Below are 12,236 nucleotides of genomic sequence, written 5' to 3'. Positions count from 1 at the left end.
CTGGAAGAAAAAAAAAAAAAAACTATCTGTCTCTCTTTCCATCCATACACACACACACACACACACACAGGCTTCCCTGGTGGCTCAGTGATAAAGAATCTGCCTGCAAATTAGGAGACATAGGTTTGATCCCTGGGTCAGGAAGATCCCCTGGAGAAGAAAATGACAACCCACTCCAGTATTCTTGCCTGGAGAATCCCGTGGACTGAGAAGCCTGGTGGGCTACAGTCCATGGGGTGTCAAAGAGTAGGACACAACTAAAGCGACTGAGCATGCACAAATGCAACAACAACATACATATAATTTTTATTGATTGTGGTACTTTTGAGAACTCTAATACAACAGCTGACTTTTAAGGTTGAATGTTGTATCCTTTCACTATGATCAAAAACAAGAGAATTACAACTGATTTCACCATTCTCTTCAACACTGAACTAACCAGGGAAGATTTTAACCAGGTAAATTAGGAAAAAAAATTAAACAAAAACATCCATACTTAAAAAAGATAAAACTACCTTTGCTTATAAAGGACACGACCTTTTATATAGAAATTTCAATGGAATCCACCCCCCCATAAAAAAGCTATTAAAGCTATAAATCAGTTCAAAAATTTCAAGGTTACAAGATAAACATACAAAATCAACTTTATTTATATACATTGACCATGAATAATCTGATAATTAAAATAAGAAATAATCCATTAATCATAGCAGCAACAATAAAAAAAAAAAAAAAAAAAAAAAACACTTAGAAATGAATTCAAGAAAATGGCCCAAAACATGTAACTCCAAAAACCACAGAATATAGTTATAAGAAATTAAACTAATTGAATCTAATTAAAATACATCTGCTGCTCACAGATCTTACTATTGTGTTGGCCAAAAGTTTCCTTCAGTTTCCTTTAGTTTTTAAGTAAATATAAAATAAAAAATTTCATTTTCATCAAAACATTATTGAACAACTGTTGTGTTCCACTATCTTTTGCCATTTATTCAGAAAACTTCATAATTTCATTTTCCCAAAACTTTTTTTTTTTTTTTTTAGCAAAGAACTGTTCCAGGTGTGTTCTACAGCTTTCCAGGGAATGGAAATTTCTTTCATTAAGGGAATTTTATAAAGACCAAAATAAATGGAAATTCGAAATTCCAATGTCTGATGTATATGGCAGATGAATCACAACTTCCCACTGAAGCTATAACAATTTTTGCCTGGTCATCAAAAAACAAAACAAAACAAAACAAAACAAAAAAACCCACACAAAAACACAAACGCAGTCTTGAGTTATCCTGATGGAACATTATGCATTTTCTATTGACTAATTCTGGATGCTTTTGACCAAGTACTGCTTTCAGTTGGTCTAACTGAGAGTAGTACTAGTTGGAATGAATCATTTGGTTTTCAGAGGAAGCTCATAATAGATCACTCCTTTCCAATATCACCATATACACATCACCTTTTTTGGATGAAGACTGGCCATTGGTGTGGTTGGTGGTGGTTCATTTCACTTTCCCCATGATCTCTTCTATTCCATGTTATTATACAGTATTCATTTTTCATCACCTATCACAATTTGTTTTTAAAATGAAACGTTTTCATTACATCTCAATAGAGAAACTCATGCAGAAATACAGTCAGGAAGGTCTTTTGTGCTTGACTCATGTGGAACTCAAACATCAAAACAATTAACATAACTAAGCTGGTGCAAATAATTTTCAATGCCTGATATGGATATTTTTAGTATGTCAGCTCTCTCTTATATGGTATAACTTTGAGTTTTTTCAATTAATGTCTTGATTTGATTGCTATCAACGTCACCTGTTCTAGTTGATGATGGAGTATTGTCCAGTGAGAAATTATCAACAAAATCTTAACCAATCACTTTTGACATGTTTGATCAGTTCACAGAACTTTCTCCATACACTGCACAAATCTGTTTTTGCATTTCCATTGTGTTTTTACTTTTCTTGAAATGATAAAGCATAATAAGTAAAAAATGTCACTTTTTCTTCCATCATAAATATTTAAATGGCTATAAAAATTCACCAATTTTGGTAAATTTTTAAATGCACACTGATAGGACAGCTGTCCTGATACAATCTAACAAAATTGTTTAAAATGAAGTTAAATACAGCTGAGCACTACTACAGCCATATTAAGGGGAAAAATTGAACAAACTTTTTGGCCAACCCAATATTTCAAGATGTTAATGTGTCTGAAACTGTTCTACAGAGTAAATACAATCCCTATCCAATGATAATAATCTAACACAATTGTCTCAAATGAAGTTAAAGACAGCTGAGCACTACTAGAGCCTCCTTAAGGAAAAAATTGAACAAACTTTTTGGCCAACCCAATATTTTAAGATGTTAATATGTCTGAAACTGGTCTACAGAGTAAATACAATCCCTATCCAAATATCAGGTGGCTCTTTTGTTTTAGAAATTGTCAGGGTGATCCTAAAACTCACATGTAAATTCAGGGGACTTAGAATAGCAAAAGTAAAATCATGAGAAAGAAGAACAAATTTGAAAGTCTAGTACCTAATTTTGAAAGTTACTATAAAGTTATAGTTATCAAGACAAGATAATATCTTATTGGGATAAAGATAGATATATGTCTGTTTGATTACTATGTGTTTCCATGTGTTCCTTCTTGAGTTTATTCTACCTGGGACTCTCTGTATTTGCTGGACTTGGTTGACTATTTCCTTTTTCATGTTAGAGAGGATTTCAGCTATTATCTCTTCAAATATTTTCTCAGGTCCTTTCTCTCTCTTCTCCTTCTGAGACCCCTATAATGTGAATGTTGGTGCATTGAATGTTGTCCCAGTGGGGTCTTAGGCTGTCTTCATTTCTTCTTATTCGTTTTTCTATATTTTACTTTGCTGCAGTGATTCCACCACTTTGTTTTCCAGATCACTCATCTGATCCTCTGCTTCAGTTATTATGCTATTGATTTCTCTAGTGTATTGTTTGTTTGTTATTTAGTTCTTCTAGGTCTATGGTAAACATTTCTTGCATCTTCTCAATTTGTTTTCTGAGATCCTGGATTATCTTGATTATCATCAATCTGAATTTTTTCTGAAAGGTTAACTCCACTTATTTGTTTCTCTGGGGTTTTATTTTGTTCCTTCATTTGGCACTTAGTCCTCTGTCTTTTCACTTTGATTACCTTTCTGTGATTGTGGTTTCTCTTCTGGAGGCTGCAGGATTGTAGTCCTTCTTGTTTCTTCTGTCTGTTCTCTAGTAAATGAGGCTAAGAGGGTTCTGTAAGTGTCCTGATGGGAGGGACAGGCGGTGGGAAAAATTGGATCTTGCCCTGGTGGGCAGAACTGTGCAAAGAAAAAATATTAAAAAGCCACAAGATAAAAACAACAAATAACCTAAAGGTAACTCCCATAAGGTTATCAGCTAATCTCTCAACAGAAGCTCTACAAGCCAGAAAGGATTGGCATAATATATTTAAAGTGATGAAAGAGAAGAACCTATAGCCAAGAATACCCAGCAAGACTCTTGTTCAGATTTTGAAGAAATCTTGGAGAAACTTTGGAGAAAGCAAACGTTAAGAAAATTCAACACACCAAACCAGCTTGACAACAAATGCTAAAGGAACTTCTCTGGCAGGCACCACAAGAGAAGGAAAAGACCTAAACAAAATTAGCCCAAAACAAATAAGAAAATGGTAATAGGATCATATATATTGATAATTACCTTAAATGTAAATAGATGAAATATCCCGACCAAAAGAAATAGACTGGCTGGGTGGATATAAACACAAATTGCTTTATATACTGTCTACAAGAGACCCACCTCACACTTACAGACTGAAAGTAAGGGGATGGGACAAGGTATTTCACACAAATGGAAATCAAAGGAAAGCTGCAGTAGCAATACTCACATCAGACAAAATAGACTTTAAAACAAAGACTGTTAAAAGAGACAAACAAGGACACTACATAATGATCAAGGGTTCAATCCAATAAGAAGATATAAAAATTATAAATATATATGCATCCAACACAGGAGCACCTCAATATGTAAGGCAAACATCAACAAACTATAAAGGGAGAAATAGACATTAACACAGTAATAATGGAGGACTTAAACTCCACACATTCACAAATAGGCAGATCATCTTGACAGAAATTTGATGAGGAAATACAGGCCTTGAATGACACCTTAGACCAAATGGACTTAAATGATATTCATAGATCATTTTATCCAAAAATGGCAGCCTACACATTCTTCTGAAACGCAGACAGAACATTCTCCAGGATTTACTGCATGCTGGGCCACAAGGTGAACCTTTGTAAATTTAAGAAAATTGAAATGCTTTCAAGCATCTTTTCTGATCACAATGCTATGAGATTAGAAATATACTACAACAAAAAAAAAAACATATAAAACACAAACACATGGCAGTTAAACAATATGTTACTAAACAACCAATGGATCACTGGAGAAATCAAAGAAGAAATTAAAAAACACCTGGAGACAAATGGAAATGAAAGCAGAACAGTCCAAAACTTATGGGATACAGCAAAACTAGTTCCAAGAGAAAAGTTTATACCAATACAATCTTACATCAAGAAAGAAGAGAAAACTCAAATAAATAATATATTCTTACATCTGAAACAACAAGAGAAAGAAGAAAAAACAAAACCTAAAGTTAGCAGAAAATAGGAAATCATAAAGATCAGAGCATAAATAAAGGAAATAGAGACAAAACAATTGCAAAGATCAATGAAACTAAAAGCTGGTTCTTTGAAAAGATCAACAACACTGATAAAATTTTACCAAGATTCATCAAACAAAAAAGGGAAAGGACTCAAATCAATAAAATTATAAAGGAAAAAGGAGGACGTACAACAGACAATGAAAAGGATCATATGAGACTACTATGAGCAAAGGTATGCCAATAAAAGGACAACTTGGATAAAATGGACAAATTCTTAGAAAGGCACAGTCTTTTAAGACTGAACAAGGAAGAAACAGAAAATATGAATAGGCCAATCACAAGCCCTGAAATTGAATCTATGATTAAAAAACTTCCAACAAATTTGCTGTATGACTCAAACAGGGGATCTCTGATGCCGGGGGCCACCATGGGAGATCCCACCCATGAAAAAGGTCATGCAGAGAAGATCTGACAGGCAAAGGTGGATCAGGACTCGAGGGATTCCCTGGACCTACTCGAGGGACCCCAAAACCAAAATCTGTTGGTCTACTGTTTATTATATTATGCCTTTCACCAACTTTTCTGACATTAGCAGGGGGCTATCCCCGACCACCTTTCTCTGAAGAAAATCAACTTAGGGCTCTAATTAATAAGTCTCCTGGTCATAAGAAGAATATTTCTATTCTAACCACTCTGTTAGCATTATAGCTTGCTTGGCAGCTTTATCCATACCCTTGCAACTAATGCACATAATTGCTCACAACTCCCCAGCCATGAAAGGCACAGGAAGCATAAACATTCTAAAAGTTCTAATGAGCATAAAGCCCTTTGAAGGATTAAAAATTATTAGCATAGATAGTACTGGTAAAGGGCTTCATTATTGGGCCAATGCTTGCTGTCAAGTTCCCATATCCCTTATCCATTGTGCACCTGGGAGTGCATTAGTTAATGTAGTTGGAATGTAAGAAAAACAAGTAGTAGCCTTGGTATTAACCACATCAGACCTTTGAGCTAATAAGTTCTTTGTTTGTTGTGACCCACTGCACCTTTGCTCTGTGAGAATGTAACTTTATTTAGTACTTTCTGAGGCTGGGAGAAATAAAGAAAAAATACTTTAAGGGAAAACAAGTTTTCTGGCTGATCAACCTTTATCAGAAAAGAGTCATGAAATGTTACCAGGCCACAGGGCCAGACATAACATAAGACCTTTGTTTATAAAAAGGTGTACAGAAAATGTCCTGCTTTCAATAAAGGTAAAATTGATGGAATGTTGAGCTGACTCTGTATCTTTTACTTTGAGAAATGTGTAACTCAGAGTATAAACGTTCCTTTTGAAAATAAAGCTGCGGATCCCACTTCACCAGAGCTCTGATCTCTGTGTCTTTCTCTCTCTCTCTCTCTCGTTTTTCTTTCTTTCTCTCTCTCTCTTTTTTTCAGGCAGATTCCTTGGAGCACAGAGGCTCTCTGAATTCATTTTTGCCTGGGCTTCTAAGACCCAATTGGGAAGGCACCCTGCGTCTTCACCCAGGGGAGAGGGCACCCTACATCTTCACCCCACTGAAAGGGCGCCTGTGGCCTCTGTGAACAGAGCAAGTCCCATGCCAGGGGCTTTATTGGCTTTCTGTGTAAACCAAGGAATATCAGCCTCCTTTTTTCTCTTTATTCTTTCTCCTTTATTCTCTTATCGTTTGACCCTGGGCCATCAGGTTCCAGTTCATTATAAGACCCGTGTTATCTCTATCACTGACGCCATCCTTCCTGAGGGTCCCCCTGGATCCTGCTGGGGCTGGACCCTGGAACTCTGACAATCTAGAAGGGTGGGACTCAGAGGGAGATGGAAGAGAGGTTGGGAGGGAGGGGACATGGGGGTACCTATTGCTGATTCTTGTTGAGGTATGACAGAAAATGACAAAATACTGTAAAGGAATTATCCTTCAATTAAAACAATAAAGTGGTGGAAAAAACTTCCCAACAAACAGAAGTCTAGGACCTGTGGCTTCACAGAGAAATTCTATCAAACATTTAGAAAAGAGTAAACACTTGCCCTTCTGAAACTCTTCCAAAAAATTGCAGAGGAAGGAAAATTTCCAAATACATTCTGTAAGGACACTATCACTCTGATACCAAAACCAGACAAAGATACCACACACAAAAAAGATTATAGGCCAGTATCATTGATGAATATAGATGCAAAAACCCTCAAAAAATACAAACAATCCAAATTCAACAATATATTAAAATGATCATACACCATCATCAAGTGGTATTCATCTCAGTGACACAAGGATTTTTCAACATCCAAAAATCAATAAATGTGATATGCCACACCAACAAACTGAAGAATGAAAATCATATGATCATCTCTATAGATGCAGAAAAATCTTTTGGCAAAATTCAGCATCCGTTTATGATAAAAAAAAAAAATCTCTAGAAAGTGGGCATAGAGGGAACATACTTCCACATAATAAATGCCATATATGACAAACCTACAGCTAACATCATACTCAATTGAGAAAAACTGAAGGCATTTACTCTAAGATCTGGAACAAGAGAAGGTTGTCCATTCTTGCCACTTATATTCAACAGAATTTGGGAAGTTATAGCTACAGAAATCAGAGAACAAAAATAAGTAATGGGAATCAAAATTGGAAAAGAATGTCACTGTTGCAGATGACATGACCTTATTACATAGAAGACCCTAAAGATACTACCAAAAAACTACTAAAACTCATCAATGAATTTGGTAAAGTTGTAGGCTACAAAATCGATACACAGAAATCTGTTGCATTTTTATACACTGACAATGAAAGATAAGAAAGAGAAATTTAAGAAACAATTACATTTACCATTGCATCAAAAAGAATAAAATACTGAGGAAGAAGTCTAACTAAGGAGATAAAAGACCTGTATTCTGAAAACTATATGATGCTGATGAAAGAAATTGAAGATACAATCAGATGGAAAGACATACTCATGATTGGAAGAATCAATATCTTGAAAACAAATATACCACTGAAGGCAGTCTACAAATTCAATGCAATCCCTATCAAATTGCCAATGACAGTTTTCACAAAACTAGAACAAAAACTTTAAAATTGGTATAGAGACACAAAAGACCCCAAAGAGCCAAAGCAATGTTGAGAAAGAAAAACGGAGCTGGGGACTCCAGCTCCCTATATTACAAAGCTACAGTCATCAAAACATAAAAATAGATGTAAAGGTGCTCAGCCTTTACAGGCATAAAAATAAATGTGATCAATAGAACAGGATAGAAAATCCAGAAATAAACCCAGGCACTTATAGTCACATATATTTGACAAAGAAGGGAAGACTACACAATGCTGCAAAAACAGTCTCTTCAACAAGTGGGGCTGGGAAAACTGGACAGCTTCTGCTTCACTATGCTAAAGTCTTTATTCTGTGGATCACTACAAACAACAGAAAATTCTTAAGGAGATGGGAATACCATACCATTTTATCTACCTCCTGTGAAACCTCTATGCAGGTCAAGAAGCAACAATTAAATCAGATGTGGAACAACAAACTGGTTGAAAATTAGGAAAGGAGTATGTCAAGGCTGTATACTGCCACTGTCACCCAGCTTATTTAACTTGTATGCCAAGTATATCATACAAAAGACTGGGCTGTATGAAACACAGGCTGGAATCATGAATGCCAGGATCATGGAAACCAGTCCTATCACTTCATGGTAAACAGATGGGGAAACAATGGAGACAGTGGCAGAAATTATTTTCTTGGGCTCCAAAATCACTGCAGATGGTGACTGCAGCCAAGAAATTAACAGAGGCTTGCTCCTTGGAAGAATAGCTATGACAAACCTAGACAGCATACTTAAAAGCAGAGACATTACTTTACAGACAAAGGTCCATCTAGTCAAAGTTATGGTTTTTCCAGTAGTCACGTATGGATGTGAGACTTAGACTATAAAGAAAGTTGAGCACTGAAGAGTTGAATCTTTTGAACTGCGGTGTTAGAGAAGACTCTTGAGAGTCCCTTGGACTGCAAGGAGATCAAACCAGTCAATCCTAAAGGAAATCAGTCCTGAATATTCATTGGAAGGACTGATGCTGAAGCTAAAGGTCCAATACTTTGGCCACCTGATGCAAAGAGCCAACTCATTGGAAAATACCTTAATGCTGGGAAAGATTAAAGGCAGGAAAAGAAGGGAATTCCAGAGGATGAGTTGGTTGGATGGCATCAGCAACTCAATAGACATGAGTTTGAGTAAGCTCGGGAGATGGTGAAGGACAGGGAAGCCTGGTGTGCTGCAGTCCATGCGGTCACAAAAAGTCGGACATGACTGAGCAACTGAACAACAACAACATGCCAAAAAATGAAATTAGATCATTGTTTAACACCATACACAAAAATGAACTGAACATGGTTTAAAGACTTAATGTGAGACTGGAAACAATAAAACTCTCAGAGAAAAATATAGAAAGAACACTCTCTGACATAAATCACAGTAAAATGTCTTTTTTGTTCTGTCTCTTAGAATAATGGATAAAAAACAGAAATAAAAAATTGGAACTACTTAAACTCAAAAGCTTTTGCATAGCAAAAGAAACAAAACAAAAAGACAACCTACAGACTGGTATGAAATATTTGCAAATAATGTGATTGAGAAGGGATTAGTCTCTAAAACTTGCAAACAGCTCATGATGCTTAACAGCATCAAAACAGAAAACCCAATTAACAAATGGGCAGAACACTCAGACACTTCTCCAGAGAAGACATACAGATGGCCAAGAGTCACATGAAAAGACGTTCAACACTGCTAATCAGTAGAGAAATGCAAACCAAAACTACAGTGAGATATTACTGCACATCAACCAGAATGGCCATCATCAAAAATCCACAAATGAAAAATGGTGGAGAGGGTTTGGAAAGAAGGCAACCCTCCTAAACTGTTGGGGGGGAATACAGGTTGGTAGAGCCACTATGGAAAATAGTATGGATGTTCCTTAAAAAAAAAAAAAAAAAAAAAGACTTACCATATGACATTGCAATACCACTTCTGGGCATATATCCAGAGAAAAACCATGATCCAAAAGGTTACATGCACCCCAATATTCATTGCAGCACCATTTACAACAGCCAACACACACAGGCAACCTAAATGACCATCGACAGAGGAATGGATATAGAAGGTGTGGTGCATATGCACAATGAAATATTACTCGGCCATTAAAGAAAATGAAACTATGATATTTGGAGAAACATGGATGGATCTAGATAAAAGAAATTATACAAATTTATTCCAAAATAGGAAAGAGACTCACAGACATAGAGAACAACCTATGGCTGCTGTGGAAAGGCGTGGGGTGAAGGGATGATTAGGGAGTTTGGGATTGACAGGTGTACACTGCTATATTTAAAAAGGATAACTCACCAGGAACTACTATATAGCACATAGACCTCTATTCAATATTATGTGTCAGCCTTCACCCGAGGGGATTTTTGGGGAGAATGCATATATGTCTATGTATGGCTGAATCTGGGAATTCCCTTGTGGCTCACTGGTAAAGAATCCACTTGCCAATGCAGGAAACACAAGTTATATTCCTCGATCAGGAAGATCCCCTGGAGAAGGAAATAGCAACCAACTCCAGTATTCAGCCTGGGAAATCCCATGGACAATTCGTGGGGTCTCAAAAGAATCGAACATGATCTAGCGACTGAACAATAACAGCAACATGGCTGAGTCCCTTCACTATTCACTTGAAAATATCACTATATTGTTAATCAGCTACTATCCAATCAGTTCAGTTCAGTCGCTCACTCATGTCTGACTCTTTGCAACCCCATGAACCAAAGCACACCAGGCCTCCCTGTCCATCACCAACTCCCGGAGTCCACCCAAACCCACGTCCATCGGGTTGGTGATGCCATCCAATCATCTAATCCTCTGCTGTCCCCTTCTCCACCTGCCCTCAATATTACCCAGCATCAGGGTTTTTTCAAATGAGTCAGCTCTTCGCATCAGGTGGCCAAAGTATTGGATTTTTAGTTTCAACATCAGTCCTTCCAATGAACACTAGGACTATTCAGCTTTTGGATAGAATGGTTGGATCTCCTTGCAGTCCAAGGGACTCTCAAGAGTTTTTTCCAACACCACAGTTCAAAAGCATCCATTTTTCGGTGCTCAGCTTTCTTTATGGTCCAACTCTCACATCCATACACGACCACTGGAAAAAACCATAGCCTTGCCTATACGGACCTTTGTTGACAAAGTAATGTCTCTGCTTTTTTTTTTTTTTTTAATATAAATTTATTTATTTTAATTGGAGGTTAATTACTTTACAATATTGTATTGGTTTTGTCATACATTGCCTGTGGTGGGTTAATGTTGATGTATGTCTCTGCTTTTTAATATGCTATCTAGGTTGGTCATAACTATCCTTCCAAGGAGTAAGCGTCTTTTAATTTCATGGTTGCAATCACCATCTGCAGTGATTTTGGAGCACAGAAAAATAAAGTCAGCCACTATTTCCCCATCTATTTGCCATGAAGTGATGGGACTGGACGCCATGATCTCAGTGTTCTGAATGTTGAGCTTTAAGCCAACTTTTTCACTCTCCTCTTTCACTTTCATCAGAGACTCTTTAGTTCTTCTTCACTTTCTGCCATAAGGGTGGTATTATCTGCATATCTGAGGTTATTGGTATTTCTCCCAGAAATCTTGATTCCAGCTTGTGCTTCCTCCAGCCCAGTGTTTCCCATGATGTACTCTGCATATAAGTTAAATAAGCAGGGTGACAGTATACAGCCTTGACGTACTCCTTTTCCTATTTGGAACCAGTCTGTTGTCTCATGTCCAGTTCTAACTGTTGCTTCCTGACCTGCATACAGGTTTCTCAAGAGGCAGGTCAGGGGGTCTGGTATTCCCATCTCTTTCAGAATTTTCCACAATTAATTGTGATCCACACAGTCAAAAGCTTTGGCATAGTCAATAAAGCAGAAATAGATGTTTTTCTGGAACTCTCTTGCTTTTTTGATGATCCAGTGCATGATGGCAATTTGACCTCCGGTTTCTCTGCCTTTTCTAAAACCAGCTTGAACATCTGGAAGTTAATGGTTCACATATTGCTGAGGCCTGGCTTGGATAATTTTGAGCATTACTTTACTAGCATGTGAGATGAGTGCAATTGTGCAGCAGTTTGAGCATTCTTTGGCATTGCCTTTCTTTGGGATTGGAATGAAAACTGAACTTTCCAGTCCTGTGGCCACTGCTGAGTTTTCTACATGTGCTGACATATTGAGTGCAGCACTGTCACAGCATCATCTTTCAGGATTTGAAATAGCTCAACTGGAATTCCATCACCTCCACCATCTTTGTTCATAGTGATGTTTCCTAACTTCCACTTGACTTCACATTCCAGGATGTCTGGCTCTAGGTGAGTGTGAGTGATAACACCACTATGATTATCTGGGTCATGAAGATATTTTTGTACAGTTCTCCTGTGTATTCTTTCCACCTCTTCTTAATATCTTCTGCTTCTGTTAGGTCAATACCATTTCTGTCCTTTATTGAGCCC

The 12,236-nt window shown here is 37.0% G+C and overlaps 1 protein-coding gene across 7 annotated transcripts in view; it reads right to left on the bottom strand.

Moving 5' to 3' along the window:
- The window catches only part of LOC147340723 (uncharacterized), a 467,968-nt gene that overhangs the window by 123,317 nt on the left and 332,415 nt on the right, over positions 1–12,236 (bottom strand). The gene's annotated exons all lie outside the window — the stretch shown is intronic.

Source organism: Bos grunniens, chromosome X (genome assembly GCF_055505025.1).
Source record: "Bos grunniens cultivar Pamir isolate PY7600 chromosome X, Bosgru_T2T1.0, whole genome shotgun sequence".
NCBI classification, from domain to species: Eukaryota; Metazoa; Chordata; class Mammalia; order Artiodactyla; family Bovidae; genus Bos; species Bos grunniens.
This window is presented reverse-complemented; position numbering and strand designations above follow the sequence as displayed.